We start from the raw sequence: 15,679 nt of genomic DNA, 5'->3' as shown, positions 1-15,679 counted from the left end.
CATTATCTCTATATCCTTACCGTATCCTTACTGGGGCATAATCAGATCACGGGCAGAGAATCAGAAGGCTGGGTTTTGTCATGGCCAAATGAAAGGGGCTGAGGGGAGAAAACCAGTAATTTTGTTCCTTGTACTTTGGGACTCTTGGCTACTTACTCTGTGTTTCATAAATGGATCCATTTCCCCAATTCATTAGATACTCCTCTGCTGGTATTTTAGGGGATCTACAATGGAAGAACACAAGGAAAATCAGCTAGATTATGAGTAAGTAATCGTGGTTATGCGAAACCACATCCTAGGACCAAGATATGAAGCAGGTCTGCTATTGATGCTTTCCCTGGCTTTCTAGTCTCCCTCTCTCTCTCTCCTGCCTATCCACCCCCACTGCACCTCACCCCAAGGACTCTACACTTTCCTGAAGTGAGACTAGCTGTAAATTCCCTATCCACGCCAGCCTTTCCAAGGTAGGATTTTCTTTTCCAAAATCACCCCATTCCTACTCAAAAGTTTTTCTACCTCACTACCGTATTCCTGGTTAGTCATTTCAATTAATTAATTGACACACAGAAAAGTAAAAGTTTATTGAGACTTTCCCATGTGCCAGGCACCCTTTCTGGACTGCTCTAGCACTGCCATGCTTTTTTATTACATTTACTTCAAAACAGAAGTTTACATTTTTATTAAATTTACTGGGGTGACATTGGTAACTTACACAGATTTCAAGTGCATAAAACTGTAATACACCGTGTATATATTGCATTGTGTGTTTACCACCCAAAGGCAAAGCTCCTTCTGTCACCATGTATTTTACCCCCTTTAACCTTTACTCTCTTGCCCCCTACCCCCCATTCCCCTGTGGAAACCACCAGACTGTCGTCTGTGTCTTTGAGGTTTTTTCGGGTTTTTGTCTTGTTTGTTCATTTGTTGTTCTCAGTTTTACATCCCACATGAGTGAAATTATATGGTTCTTAATTTTTTCTCATCTGACTTATTTCACTTAGCATGATATTCTCAAGTTAAATCCATGTTCTCACGCATGAGAATACTTCACCTTTTGTTATGGCCGAGTAGGGTTCCATTGTATATTTGTACTACATCTTCTTTATCTAATCGTCTATTGGCAAACACTTCAGTTTCCATGTCTTGGCCACTGTGAATAACGCTGCAATGAATAGGAGCGGATCTATATTTACAAATGAATGTTTCCAAATTTTTCAGGTAGATCCCCAAAAAAGAGGTTGCTGACTCTGTTCCTAATTCTTTGAGGCACCTCCATCCATTCTGTTTTCCACACTGACTGTACCAATTCACATTCCTGCCAGTTGTGAATGAGGATACCTTTTTCTCCACAACATTCCCAACTCATTGTTATTTGTCTGCATGATAGCCATTCTAACAGGTGTGAGGTGGAATCTCATTGTAGTTTTGATTTTCAACTTCCTAATACTGATGATGTTGAGCATTTTTTCATATATCTGTTGGCCATTTGTTTGCCTTCTTGGGAAAAGTGTCTGTTCAGGTCCACTGCCCCTTTTTTAATTGAATTTTTGTTGTTGTTGTTGAATTTTACAAGTTCTTTATATATTTTGGATATTAAATTTTTATTGGAGATTCCACTTGCAAATATCTTTTCCTATTTACTTGGTTATATTTTTGTTTTGTTGACAGTTTCTTTCGCTGTGAAGATTTTTAGTTTGAGGTAGCCTCCATTCATTTTTTGCTTTTGTTTCCCTTGTTTTTAGGTCAAAATCATAAAATCTTCTCTAAGATCAAGGTTCATAAGTTTAGTACCTATGTATTCTTCTATGTAACATATTGTTTGGGGCTTGGATTTAGGTCTTTAATCTATTTTGAGTTAATTTTGTATGGGGTGACATGGCAGTCTGTTTTCACTCTTTTGCATGTGGCTTTCCCATTTTCCCAGCCCCATTTATTGAAGAGGCTTGTTTTTGCTTCATTTGTTGAAGGTTTCTTGTCCATATACATGTGAGTTTGTTTCTGGACTCTTAATTCTGATCCATTGATATGTGTGTCTGTTCTCCTACCAATACCAGGCTTTTTAAATTATAGTCACTTTGTGGTACAGTTTGAAGTCAGAGAGTGGGATTACCTTAGACTTTGTTCTCCCCCCCCACCACCCATCAGGATTAGCTTTAACTACTCAGGGTCTTTTGTGGTTTGACACAAATCTGATTATTTTTTTGTTCTATTTTTTTAAAACACACCATTGGGAATTTAAACTGTATATTGCTTTAGGTAATATGTCCATTTTTCCTTTGTTGATTCTTCTAAACCATAAACACAAAATGTCTTATCATTTTTTATATCTTCTTCAACTTCTGTTAATAATGTCTTATAGTTTTCAGTCCTCTGCATCATTTGTTAGGTTTATTCTCAGGAATTTCATTCTTTTTGTTGTATTTGCCAAGGGAATTTGTTTTTTATTTATTTTTCTCAAATTTCATTGTTAGTACATTGATTTTCTATCTTGAAACTATTTCTTACTGTATTTTTACTGTATGTTTATTACTTTGCATAGTTTATTGGTGGAGTCTTTAGGAGTTTCTGTATAAAGAACCTTGTCATCTGCAAAAAATGACATTTATACTTCATTCCAAGTTTAGATGCCTTTTATTTTTTTCTCTTGCCTCATTTCTCTGGCTAGGATTTCTAGTACTGTGGTAAGAATGGTCAACCTTGTCTTGTTCTGCAGGATCTTAGAGGAAATGCTTTCAGTTTTTTAGCATAGAGTATGCTATTAGCTAGCAGTTGTGATATATGACTTCATTATGTTAAGGTACTTTGCTTCTACACCCATTTTATTGAGTGTTTTGATCATAAATGAATGCTATATCTTGCCAGATGTTTTTTCTGCATCTATTGATATGATCATATAATTTCTATCCTATATTTTGTTAATGTAGTATATCACATTGATCCATTTGCATATGTTGAACCATCCTTGAGCCTCTGGAATGAACCCTGGTTGATTGTAATGTATCATCTTTCCTATGTATTGTTGTATTCGGTTTGCTAGTATTTTGTTTGGGATTTCTGCATCTGTATTCATCAGAAATGTTGGTCTGTACTTTGTGTATGTGTGTGTTATTCTTATCAGGCTTTGATACCAGGGTTATGTTGACCTCATAAGATGTATTAGAAAGCATTGTCCCTCCTTCAATGTTTTTGAAAGAGTTTGAGAAGGATAGATAGCCAGTAATTCTTTGAATAATTGATAGAATTCACTATTAAAGCCATCTGGTCCTGGACTTTTACTTTTTGGGAGGTTTTTAGTGGTTGTTTTAGTTTTCTCACTGTTACCAGTCTGTTTAGGTTTTCCATGTCATCATGATTCATTCTACAATGGTTTTGTATTTCTAAGAACTTCACCAATTATTCTAGGTTTTGAATTTGGTGGCATATAGGCTTCTAGTATTATTGTGTGACCATTTGTATATCCATGGTGTCTGTAGTAACTTTTCCTACAGTTAGTCTGTAGGAACTAAGTTAGTCTGAACTAACCTTTCATTTGTGGATTTATTTGAGTCTTTTCTTTTTTTATTCTTAGTGAGTCTAAGGGGTTTGTCTATTTTATTAATCTTTTCTTAGAACAAGTTTTTTGTTGTATTATTTTTCCATTGTCTTTTTTGCTATTTCAATCAATTCTGCTCTAATTTTTATTATTTCCTTCCTTCAGCTAACTTTGGGCTGCATTTGTTCTTTTTCTAGTTCTTTAAAATGTAACATTAGTTACATTGAACAAATAAACAAATAGACATTTGGTTCATTAGAAGAACAAATAAACAGTGGTTTATTTGGGATTTTTCTAGTATCTTGATAACATGTAATAATATAAACTTCCTTCCTACCACTTTTGTTGCATCTTAATAGATTTGATGTGTTGTACTGTTATTTTCATTTGTCTCTGTGTATTGTTTTTAATTATATGTGATTATTTATGCTATTATTAGCATAAATAATCACATATAATTAAAAACACCTTTCCCACCTTTGCCTGCCTCTGCCAAGCCACACCACCCCCTCAGCCGCAATCTTCACACCATCATCAATGTTCATGGGTCATGCCTGTATGTCCTTTGGCTATTCTACTCCCCACGCTGTACTTTACATCCCCACGGCTATTCTGTAACTACCAAATTGTACTTCTTAACCTTTCCACCTTTTTTGCCCATCCCTCCAACCTCTTTCTTATCTGACAACCATCAAAATGTCCTCTGTATCTACGATTCTGTTCATCCTCTGCTTGTTTATCCTGTTTTTAGTTTCAGTTGTTAATAGGTATGTATTTATCTTATTGTTCATATTTTTTTATCTTTTCTTCTTCTTCTTAAAGAAGGCCCTTTAACATTTCATATAATACTTCTGTCTGGGAGAGAACTCCCTCCAGCTCTCAAGCCGACGCTGGACAATTCATTTTCTCCACATATGTCTCTTGTGCCTTTCAATCAACTGCCCCCATGCTTGAGCTCGGGGGGAGTGAGTCCAAGTAAGTCTCTGTGTGGGGGACATTTAAGAAGACCTGCCTGAGACTCCAGATGTTTGTTTTCCACAGCCTTAATCCCTACTGGTTTTTACAGCCAAAAGTTACGGGGACTTCCCTTTCTGGTACTGAAGCCCTAGCTGGGGGTCTGGGTCTGGGACCCCCTTGCTCCTCGGATAGCCCTCCTGATTTTTATCCACCACCCATAGGTGTGGAACCAGCCTGGTCCACATCCCCACCCCTTTTACCAGTCTTGATGTGGTTTCTTCTTTAATTCTGTAGTTGTAGGACTTCCACTTAACTCAGGTTTTGGCTGTGAGCCATTCAGATGGCTCGGAGTGATAGCTGTTCTAAAGCTTAGTTGTACCTTTGATGTGGTTGTGTGAGGAAGCGAGCCAAGTTTCTCTATGTATATTTTCATTTCTCTTTTTATTTCTTCTTTGACCCAGTTGTTTTTTTAGTAGAATGTTGTTTAATCTCCTTTGTTTATTCCAGCTTTCTTCGTGCAGTTGTTTCCCAAATTCAGAACAATGTGATCAAAGAATGTATTTAGTATGATTTCAATCTTCCTAAATTTGTTGAAGCTAGTTTTGCATCCCAACATATGGTCTCTCCTTGAGAATGTTCCATGTGCACCAGGAAAGACTGTATTCTGGTATTCTGGAATAAAGGGCTCTGTAAATGTCGATTATGCCCATTTGTCCTAATGTGTCATTCAAAGCTGGTATTTCCTTCTTGACTTTCTGTTTAGATGATATATGCATGGTTGTCAATGAGATATTTAGATCCCCTACTATAATTGTGTTTTTGTCCAATTTTTCCCTTCAATTCTTTTAGTAGTTGCTTTATATATTTGAATGCTCCCTGGTTGGGTGCATATATATTGAGAAGTGTATGTCTTCTTCATGTATTGTCACCTTTATCATTATAAGATGTCTACCTTTGTCTCTTACTTTTTAAATTTTGAAATCTATTTTGTCAGATATAAGTATGGCACACTCACATTTCTCTGGATGCCATTTTCTCAGAGAATCTTTTTCTACCCTTTCACTTTGAGGCTATATCTGTCCTTGCAGCGGAAACGTGTCTCCTGAAGAAAGCATGTGGTTGGGTTTTGTGTTTTGGCCCAATTTGCTACCCTGTCTTTTTATTGCTAAGTTCAATCCATTTACATTTAGAGCGATTATTGATGTATGAGGATTTCCTGTAGCTATTTCATCTTTCGTTTCCTGGTACCTCTATGTCTCCATTGTGGGGTTTTTTTCTCCCCCTTGAAGGACTGTTGTTTCAGTTTGGTGGTATTCTATGATTTTTCCCACTGTTTTTTTTTAATGTAATGTGTCTCATTGGGATTTTTGTTTGTGTGGTTACCACTGGGTATATGCAAAAGAAATTTTCATATACACAGTAGTCCTTTTTCTTCTGAATGTTTCTTATCTCCATTCCCCTTTGCAAATTCAGAACTATATTCCCATCCCTTTTACATTTTTATTGTGCCAAATTATCCTCATTTACGCTGTAAGTTTGTTTCTGAATTGCAGTAGCTATTGCCTTCTTTTTATTCTTAATGTTTTATCTCCTTTAACCTTTATATGTAAATGTATAATATCCATTTCTGAAAAGGGGTTGCAATATCCTGCTTCTGTCTATTGGTTCATTGTCTTACTTATAGTTTTATAAACTTTTTCTGTTTGTTTGTTTCAAGTAAAATTAACCCCCTTCAGTCTTTGGTAAAAGAGGTTTTGTGGTGGTAAATTCCCTAAGCTTCCCTCATATCTAAAAGATAACTTTTCTGGATATATTATTTTTGGCTGGTAGTTTCTCTCCTCCAATAGTTTAGATATTTGATTCCACTCTCTCCTAGCTTGTAGGGTTTTGGCTGAGAAATCTAATGATAACCTAATGGGTTTACCTTTATAAGTTACTATCTTCTTTTCCCTGGCTGCCTTAAGAATTCTTTTTTTTTTCATTAATTTTTGACAGTTTTTTAAAAATATTTATTTATTTATCTTTAGAAGGGAAGGGAAGGAGAGAAGAAGAGAAACATCAATGTATGGTTGCTTCTCATGCATCCCCTGCTGGGAACTGGCCTGCAACCCAGGCATGTGCCCTGACTGGGAATCAAACAGAGATTGTCTGGTTCACAGGCCCGCGCTCAATCCACTGAGCTACACCAGCCAGGGCTAATTTTTGACAGTTTTAATATAATGTGCCTTGGAGAAGGCTCTTTTGGATTAAGATAATTAAATGCTTTGTTTACTTCTTAGATTCAATTATCTAGTTCTTACTATAGGTTTGGCAAGTTTTCATCAAATATTTTTTTAATTTAACCATTTTATTTTTTCCATTACCATTTAGTCCCCTTATACCCACCTCCTCCAGCAATCACCACCCTGTTATTCATGACCATGAGTTTTTTTCCTTTCTGCTCAATTACTCCACCCCATGCCCATCCCCTGCCCCCAGCTGTCATTGTACTCTCCATCTCTGAGCCTGTCCCCATTTTCTTTGTTAGTTCAGCTTGTTTATTAGATTTCACATATGAGGGAAATCATATGGCATTTGTCTATTTCTGACTGACTTATTTCACTTAGCATAGTGTTCTCCAGGTCCATCCATACTATCACAAAGGGTAAAATTCTCTTCTTATTAGTTGACTAGTATTCAATTGTGTAAATGTCCCATAGTTGTTTTATCCACTCACCTACTGATGGACACTTTGACTGCTTCTGTATCTTGGCAACTGTAAATAATGCTGCAATGAACATACAGGTGCTTATGTTCTTTTGAATTAGTGTTTTTGGTTCTTTTGGATACATTCCCAGAAGTGGGAAAGCTGGGACAAAAAGCAGATCCATTTTTAATTTTGTTTAAGCTAGTGCCTTTTTAAAAAAGATTTCATTTGTTTATTTTTAGAGAGATGGGGAAGGGAAGGAGGAAGAGAGGGGGCGAAACATCAAAGTATGGTTGCCTCTAGCACACCTCATACTAGGGATATGGCCTGCAACCCAGGCATATGCCCTGACTGGGAATCAAGCTGGCAATGCTTTGGTTTGCAGGCCTGCGCTCAATCCACTGAGCTACACCATCCAGGGCCTTCATTTTTTAATTCTTTGAGGCATCTCCATACTGCTTTGCACAGGGGCTACACCAATCTGCATTCCTACCAACAGTACAAAAGGTTTTCCCTTTCTCCACATCCTGGCCAGCACTTGTTGTTTATTGATTTATTGATGCTAGCCATTTGTAATTGGGTTGTTTGCTTTTTTGTTGTTGAGTTTTGTGAGTTCTTTATAAATTTTGGATATTAACCCCTTATCAGATGCATCAGCAAATATGTTCTTGCATTCTGTGGGTTTTCTTTTTATTTTGTTGATGTTTTCCTTTGCTGTGTAAAAACTATAGTTTGATGTAGTCCCATTTGTTTATTTTTTTCTTTTGTTTTCCTTGCCTGGAGAGATATAACCATTAACATATTGCTACGAGTAATGTCCCAGATTTTGTTGTTTTTATTTTCTTCTATAGCTTTTATGGTTTGGGGTCTAACATTTAAGTCTTTGATCTATTTTGAATTTCTTCTTGTATGTGGTATAAGAAGGTGGTCTACTTTCATTTTTTCTGCAAGTATGTGTCCAATTATCCCAATACAATTATGTAATAAACTATTTTTAGCCCATTCTGTGTGCTTGCTTCCTTTGTCAAATATTAATTGACTATAAAAATGTGGCCTTATAATTGATTGCTATGGCCTTATTGAATAGTTTGGTATTAGGTAGCGTTACTCCTCCAACTTTGTTCTTCTTTCTCAGGATCACTCTTGTTATCCAGGGCCTTTTGTGGTTCCATATACATTTTTGAAATATCTGTTCTAGTTCTGTGAAGTATGTCATTGGAATCTTGATAGGAATTGCTTTGAATCCATAGATTGCTCTGGGTGTTGTGGACATTTTAATGATGTTAATTCTTCCTAACCAGGAATACAGTATGTGTTTCCATTTGTTTGTATCTTCCTCAATGTCTTTCTTCAGTGCCTTATAATTTTCCAAGTACAGGTCTTTTACATCCTTGGTTAGATTGATTCCTAGGTATTTTACTCTTTTTTTAGCAATTGTGAATAGGACTATTTTCTAACTTCCCTCTCTGTTAGTTCATTATTGGCATGTAAAAATGCAACTGATTTTTGAATATTAATTTTTATTTTGCTAATTGCTTAATTAATTTATTAATTCTAGTAGTTTCTTAGTGAAATCTTTGGGATTCTCTATATGCGGTATCACATCATCTGTAAATAAAGATAGTTTTACTTCTTTTCCAATCTGAATGCTTTTTATTTCTTCTTCTATCTGATTCCTGTGGCTAGGACTTCCAGGAATAAGAGAAGTGAAAGTAGACATCCCTGCCTTGTTCCGCTAAAGGAAAGGCTTGTAGTTTTGTCTGTTGAGTATGATGCTGGCAGTGAGTATGTCATATATAGCCTGTACTATGTTTACGTATATTCCTTCTAATTCCAGTTTACTGATAGTTTTTATGATATATGGGTGCTGGATTTTATCAAATGCTTCTTCTGCATCTGTTGATATAATAATGTATTTTTTATCTTTCATTTTGTTTACGTGATGGATCCCATTTATTGATTTGCGAATGTTGTGCCAATCTTGCATTCCCAAACAAATCCCACTTGATCGTGGTGTATGGTCTTTTGATGCTTTGCTGTATTTGGTTTGCTAATATTTTGTTGAGAATTTTAGCATCTATTTTCATTGGGAATACTGTCTTATAATTTTTTGTTGTTGTTTCTTTATATGGTTTTAGAATTAGGATAATGGTGGCCTCATAAAATGAGTTTGGAGCCTTCCTTCCTCTGGCATTTTATGAAAGAGTTTGAGAAGAAGAGGAGTTAGTTCTTCTTGGAATGTCTGGTAAAATTTGCCTGTGAAGCCGTCTCGTCCAGGGCTTTTGTTTGTTGGTAATTTTTTTATTACTGCTGCAGTTTTATTAGGTATAAAATGTCTATTCAGATTCTCTGATTCTTCCTGTTTAATTTTGGAAGACTATGTTTCTAGAAACTTATCCATTTTGTCCAGGATGTCCAGTGTGTTGGCATATAATTGTTAAAGTATTTTTTTACAATCTCCTGTATTTCTTTGGTGTCAGTTGTCATTTCTCCTCTTTCATTTCTGATTTTATTTATTTGGGTCCTCTTCCTCTTTTTCTTGATGAGTCTGGTTAAAATTTTGTCAATCTTGTTTATCTTTTTAAAAAGCTGCTCTTGAATTCATTGATCTTTTGTAACATTTTTTCAGGCTGTATTTCATTTATTTATTCTCTGATCTTTATTATTTCCTTCCTTCTACTCACTTTGGGCTTTGGGTGTTTTTCTGTTTCAAGTATCTTTCAGTGTAAAGTTAGACTGTTTATTCAAACTTTTCTTGTTTTTTGAGATAGGCTAGTAATGCTATGAATTTTTCTCTTAGGATCGTTTTCCCAGTTTGCCACAGATTTTGGGTTGTTGTTTCCTCATTTTCATTTGTTTCAAGGTATCTTTTGATTTCTTCCTTGATCTCGTTGTTGACCAATTTTTTGTTTAGTAACATGTTATTTAGCTTCCATGTCTTTGTGTGTTTTTTGGTGTTCTTCTCGTGATTGATTTCTAGTTTCATAGCATTGTGGTCAGAGGTAATGCTTGAGATCATTTCAATCTTTCTGAATTTATTGAGACTTGTTTTGTGTCCTAACATGTGGTCTATCTTAGAAAATTTTCCATGTGCACTTGAAAAGTATGTATATTTTTCTGCTTTGGAGTGAAAGGCTCTGAAGATATCAAATAAACCCATTTGATCTGTGTGTAATATAAGGCCACTGGTTGATTTTCTGTCTGGAAGATCTATCCATTGAAGTCAAGAGGGTGTTACAATCCCTCACTATGACTGCTTTCTGTCTTTGCTTAGGTGTTTTTTCTACCTTGTCTTCCAAATCACTGATTCAATTCTCTGCTTCATCTAACCTACTGTTTATTCTTTCTGGTATATTATTTATTTAAGATATTGCTTCCTTTATTTCTGGTTGGTCCTTTTTATGGTTTCTATGTCTTTTTACTGCTGTTGAGTATCCTTATAATCACTACTCTGTAGTCTTTATCTGATAAATTGCTTCCCTCCACTTCATCTAGCTCTTCTTCTAGAGAATTCTCCTGTTCTTTCATTAGGGGTCTGTTTCTTTGTCCTCACATCATAGCTGTTTTTTGTGTGTGTTTGTTTCTGTATAAGGTACATCTGTAAAAACTCTGATATAGGCCTTTGTCTAATGCTGCTTGTGATTGGCCCTGGACAGCACGTTTGGAGCTATCAGCAATCTACAGCATGTGGCTCACTCTGCTGGTCTTGTTTGTGTGCAGAAAAGAATAGGCTACACCTCAAGGCCAGGTTTTATCAGCACTGGACCATGGGGAGGGTCAGCTGAAGTCTCACAGAGCTCCCAGAGACCCATTGTAGCTAAACTAATCAATTGTATAGCCTCAGGTTGTAATCAGCAACTTGGCTTAATCTCCATAGGGTGGGGCAGGGCAGAGTAATTCCTGTGGGTGGGGCTATTGATTCCACTCTGGTTGATGCCACTTAGAGAGGAGTGATCTGCCTCAGATGGCTTCTGCAGTATGGCGAATCATTCAGCACAGGGATCCTGGCACTCTTTCCTTCAGTTCTCTCCCAAGAGCCATGAATCCCAGACTCTCCTCAGGCATTTCTAGTCCACTCTCTGGCAGAAAGAAACCTTACTGCTTTTCACAGCTGGATGTTATCTGGGTTCCTTTTTGCTCTGGTGCTGTAGGCAGTTTAGATGCCACACTACTGGAAGATTATATTTTTCTAGGTATTTGTCCATTTCACCTAGGTTTTCATATTTATTGGCATACAGTTCTTCATAGTAATTCCTTACAATCCCTTCTATTTCTGTGGTATCAGTAGTAATCTCTCCTCTTTCATTTCTGATTGCTTTTATTTGGGTCCTCTCTCTTCTTTTCTTAATGAGCCTACTTAAAGGCTTGTCTATTTTGTTTATCTTTTCAAAAAACCAACTCTTGAATTCATTGATCCTTAGAATTGTGCTTTTAGTCTCTATGTCATTTAATTCTGCTCTGATCTCAGTTATTTCCTTCCTTGTACTTGCTCTGGGCTGTCTTTGTTGTTGCTGTTCAAGTTCTTGCAGGCGTCAGGTTAGGTTGTTTGCTTGAAATGTTTCTATTTTCTTTAGGTAAGCCTGTATTGCTATGAACTTCCCTCTCAGGACTGCCTTGGCCTTGTCCCATAAGTTTTGGGTTGTTGTGAGTTCATTTTCATTTGTTTCCAGAAACTTTTTGATTTCTTCCCTAATTTCAATCTTGACCCATTCGTTGTTTAATAGCATACCATTCAGTCTCCATGATTTTGGGTATTTTGGGTTTTTTCCTGTGGGGTTGGTTTCCAATTTTTAGTTCCTTGTGATCAGAGAAAATGCTTAGTATGATTTCTATTTTCCTGAATTTGTTGAGACTTGTTTTGTGTCCAATCATGTGGTCTATCTTTGAAAATGTTCCATGTGCATTTGAAAAGAATATGTATTTAGCTTCTTTGGGATAAAGGGCTCTATATGTATCAGTCAAGTCCATTTCATCTAGGGTGTTATTTAGTGCAGCTATATCTTTGTTGATATTTTGTTTGGAAGATCTGTCCATTTTTCACAGTGGGGTGTTAAAATCCCCTACTATAATTGTGTTGCTGTCAATATCTTTCTTGAAGTCTTCTAGGATTTTTCTTATATATTTGGGTGCTCCTATGTTGGGTGCATATATATTTACGATGTTAATATCTTCTTGGTGGATTCTTCTCTTGAGTATTATGAAGTGACCTTCTGGGTCTCTCTTTATGGCCCTTTTTTGAAGTCTATTTTGCCTGATATTAGAATTGCTACCCTGGCTTCTTTTTCTTGACCATTTGCTTGGAAAATTTTTTTCCAGCCATTCACTTTTATTCTGTGATGGTCTTTTGTCCTGAGGTGGGTCTCCTGTAGGCAGCATATTTGTGGGTCATGCTTTCTTATCCATTCAGCTATTCTATGTCTTTTGATTGGAGCACTTAATCCATTTACATTTAAGGTTATTATTGATAGGTACTTATTCATTGCTATTTTTGTACCACAGTTCCTCTCTGTCTCTCTCTTTTCCTTCCTTTCCTTAAAGGAGTCCTTTTAGTATTTCTTGTAGAGCTGGTTTGGTAGAGGCATATTCTTTTAGACTTCTTTTGTCTTGGAAGCTCTTTATTTGGCCTTCTATCTTGATTGAGAGCCTTGCTGGTTAAAGTAGCCTTGGTTGTAGGCCTCTGGTTCTCATTACTTGAAATATTTCTGGCCATTCTCTTCTTGCTTGGAGTTGTTCCATTGAGATGTCAGTAGCTAACCTTATTGGGGCTCCCTTGTATGTTACTTCCTCTTTCTCCCTTGCTGCCTTTAAGATTCTCTCTTTGTCTTGGGATTTTGCCATTTTAATGATGATGTGTCTTGAAGTGGGCCTCTTTGGGTTCCTCTTGAATGGGACTCTCTGTGATTCCTGGATTCGTGTAACTTTTTCTCTCATCAAATTAGGAAAATTTTCCATCATTACTCTTTCAAATAGGTTTTCTATCCCTTGTTCTTCTTCTTCTCCTTCTGGTATTCCTATTATTCGGATATTATTATGTTTCATATTATCTTGCATTTCTCTTAGTCCTTCTTCATTCTTTTTGAGCCTCTTTTCCCTTTCTTGCTCTTTCTGGGAGATTCTTTCTATTGTGTCTTCCAACTCGCTGATCTGATCTTCTGCCTCATTGATCCTGCTTTTCATTCCTTCTACTGTGTTCTTCAGTTCCGAAATTGTATTCTTTATTTCCTCTTGTCCTTTGCTGATAGTTTCTATTTCCTTTTTCATGTTGATACAGTTTGCAGAGAGCTCATTGTAGCTCCCCTCTAGTTTCTGGTAGCTCATTGTGAGCTCTTTGAATTTCCTGATAACTAGTGCTTTGAATTCAATATCTGATAGCTGACGTGCCACTCTTTCATCTGATATTATTTCTGAGACTTCCAACTTTTCTTTCATTTGTGCATTGTTTCTTTGTCTTCCCATTGCTTATGAGACTCTTCTTGTTAGCTTCAGCTTCTTAAATTGATCTGTTCTGACTCCCTAGGTTTATGGTGTGAACTTCTGTGGTAGAATACCTGTGAAATTTAGTGGTGCAGTCTCCTGCAGGTATCTTGATGTTCTCCACTTCCACCTACTCCTTTCTTTGTGCGTGTGTGATCAGCTGGAGGGGGAGGCAAAATGGTTTATGACAGCAGGAGAGTACTGTATGATATTTACAGTCACAGCCGGTAGAGAAGAGATAGAAGATCTTTAGGCTCTATACAGTGTTAACTGTAATCTTCAACCCAATTTGCCACTTTTAAGAAAGGATAGACCAAAGATAAATCTCTCATTGGGGAGGGAAGTCTTGTGAGTTGTATCTAGAAAGCAGTGAGGTTGGGGGTGGTCAGATTTTGAGGTAAGGCAAGAGTAAAGAATAGTAAATAGACATAGCTTGTGAGCAGGTAGAGTTAATCACTACAGTAATAGAATTCAGGAACCTGTAAAGTAGGCTAAGACCCGAGAGATGTGTTGTGAAGTATTTACAGTGGTATAGAAAGCAACAAACAAACAAACACACAAAAAAAGGGCAAGAGAAGTGAGGAAAAAGCAATAAGTTTGGGGTGAAAGGAAGAAGGACTAAAACAGGAAAAAAGAAAGGAGAGGAACAGAGTACTGAAAGATACAGCAACAATAAAATTTAAAAATATATACAATTACTGAAAAAAGTTTTTAAAAAAAGTTTTTAAAAAAACCTCCTTCATTGTTGATTTCAAACTGTCCAATCCGTTTTTTCTGGTTTTGGCAGGACCCCTCTATGAGCTGGGTTGTAGGCCCAGGTGCACACCTGCCCGCCAGCCAGGCTACCAGACTGGGGTGCGGGCGCCCGCCCACCCGACAGGCTGCCTGGGTCCCACTGGATCTGGTACTGGTCCTTCCCAGTCCTGTGGCTGGGTGAGAAGCAAGTCAATCTGCCTTCACAGGAGAACACCTTTCACAGGAGAACACTTTCCAGTAAAAACTTCTCCAGAAAGCGTGCCTCTCAGCCCAGCCCAATCCCCAACCTGACTGGTTAGGACAATGCTCCTCTCAAATTTCCTGGGCTGGCAGGCTGGTGGGCTGGCAGGCTGGTGGGCTGGTGACCACAGAGATCACATCTGAACATGGCCCCCTGTCCTTGCCACCCTTCCTGCACACCTAGGCAGACAGGTCTCTGCCACCCAGCCCCGCCTAGATGGTGAGGGAGGGAGCCAGCTCTTCCAAGGACCCCGCAGCTGGCCCAATGCTCCACTGGGTGCTGGGCTCCCTATGAGTCCTCCGTGGCACTGGCCACAGACAGAAGCCTCCATACCCCTAACGCAGCTGCAGTGGTGGCTCTGAGGTGTTTCGGGCTGGCTGAGGGCAGCTGGCCCTGCCGCTGCCACTTTTGTCTTTACTCACAGGTGCCGGGCTCCCGATGAGTCCTCTGTGGCAGACGCCCATCGCTGGGCCCAGGCAGAAGCCTCTGGGCCCTGACCGCTGCGGCAGCCGCGGCTCCGAGGTCTTTACGCACCGGCCAATGGCAGCCACCGGCCTGGCCGCCTCCATCCTTACTTGCGTCCCTGAGACCCCAACTACCTGTAGCTGTCTGGTTCGTCACTATCTCTGGTCTCTTATTTTCATAAATGCTGGGGAATTGTTGGTTGGGGAATTGATTGCGCTATTCTTCAGTAAATCTGCCAGGATTTTCTCCCAGGGGTACGAGAACTGGAGTCGCTCCATCCTACTCTGCCACCATTTTCCTAGATTCCACACTTCTCAGGTAGAAACCCCCGGCTGTTGAAATAACCTTCCAGAACTTCAACTGCTGCCCAGAGCCCAACCACCTCTCTCATGCCTCCTCTGCACTCCCTACCAGTCTCGTTGTGGTTAAGTGGTTTCTTTTCTCTGTCTACAGTTATAAGGCTTCTCTCTAGCTAGTGTTCAGTTGGTTATTCAGAATGATTTCTCTACAATTTACTTGTAATTACAGGTTGGTCCTGAGAGGAGGTTAGTGCAGCTTCCACTTACTC

At 38.1% G+C, this 15,679-nt stretch overlaps 1 protein-coding gene across 1 annotated transcript in view; it reads left to right on the top strand.

Moving 5' to 3' along the window:
- TMCO5A (transmembrane and coiled-coil domains 5A) overlaps window positions 1-15,679 on the top strand; it is a 149,497-nt gene that overhangs the window by 116,468 nt on the left and 17,350 nt on the right. The window lies entirely within an intron of this gene.

The sequence above is a fragment of the Sturnira hondurensis genome, unplaced genomic scaffold, assembly GCF_014824575.4.
Source record: "Sturnira hondurensis isolate 20B ecotype Veracruz unplaced genomic scaffold, ASM1482457v3 Scaffold0008782, whole genome shotgun sequence".
Classification (NCBI taxonomy): domain Eukaryota; kingdom Metazoa; phylum Chordata; class Mammalia; order Chiroptera; family Phyllostomidae; genus Sturnira; species Sturnira hondurensis.
This window is presented reverse-complemented; position numbering and strand designations above follow the sequence as displayed.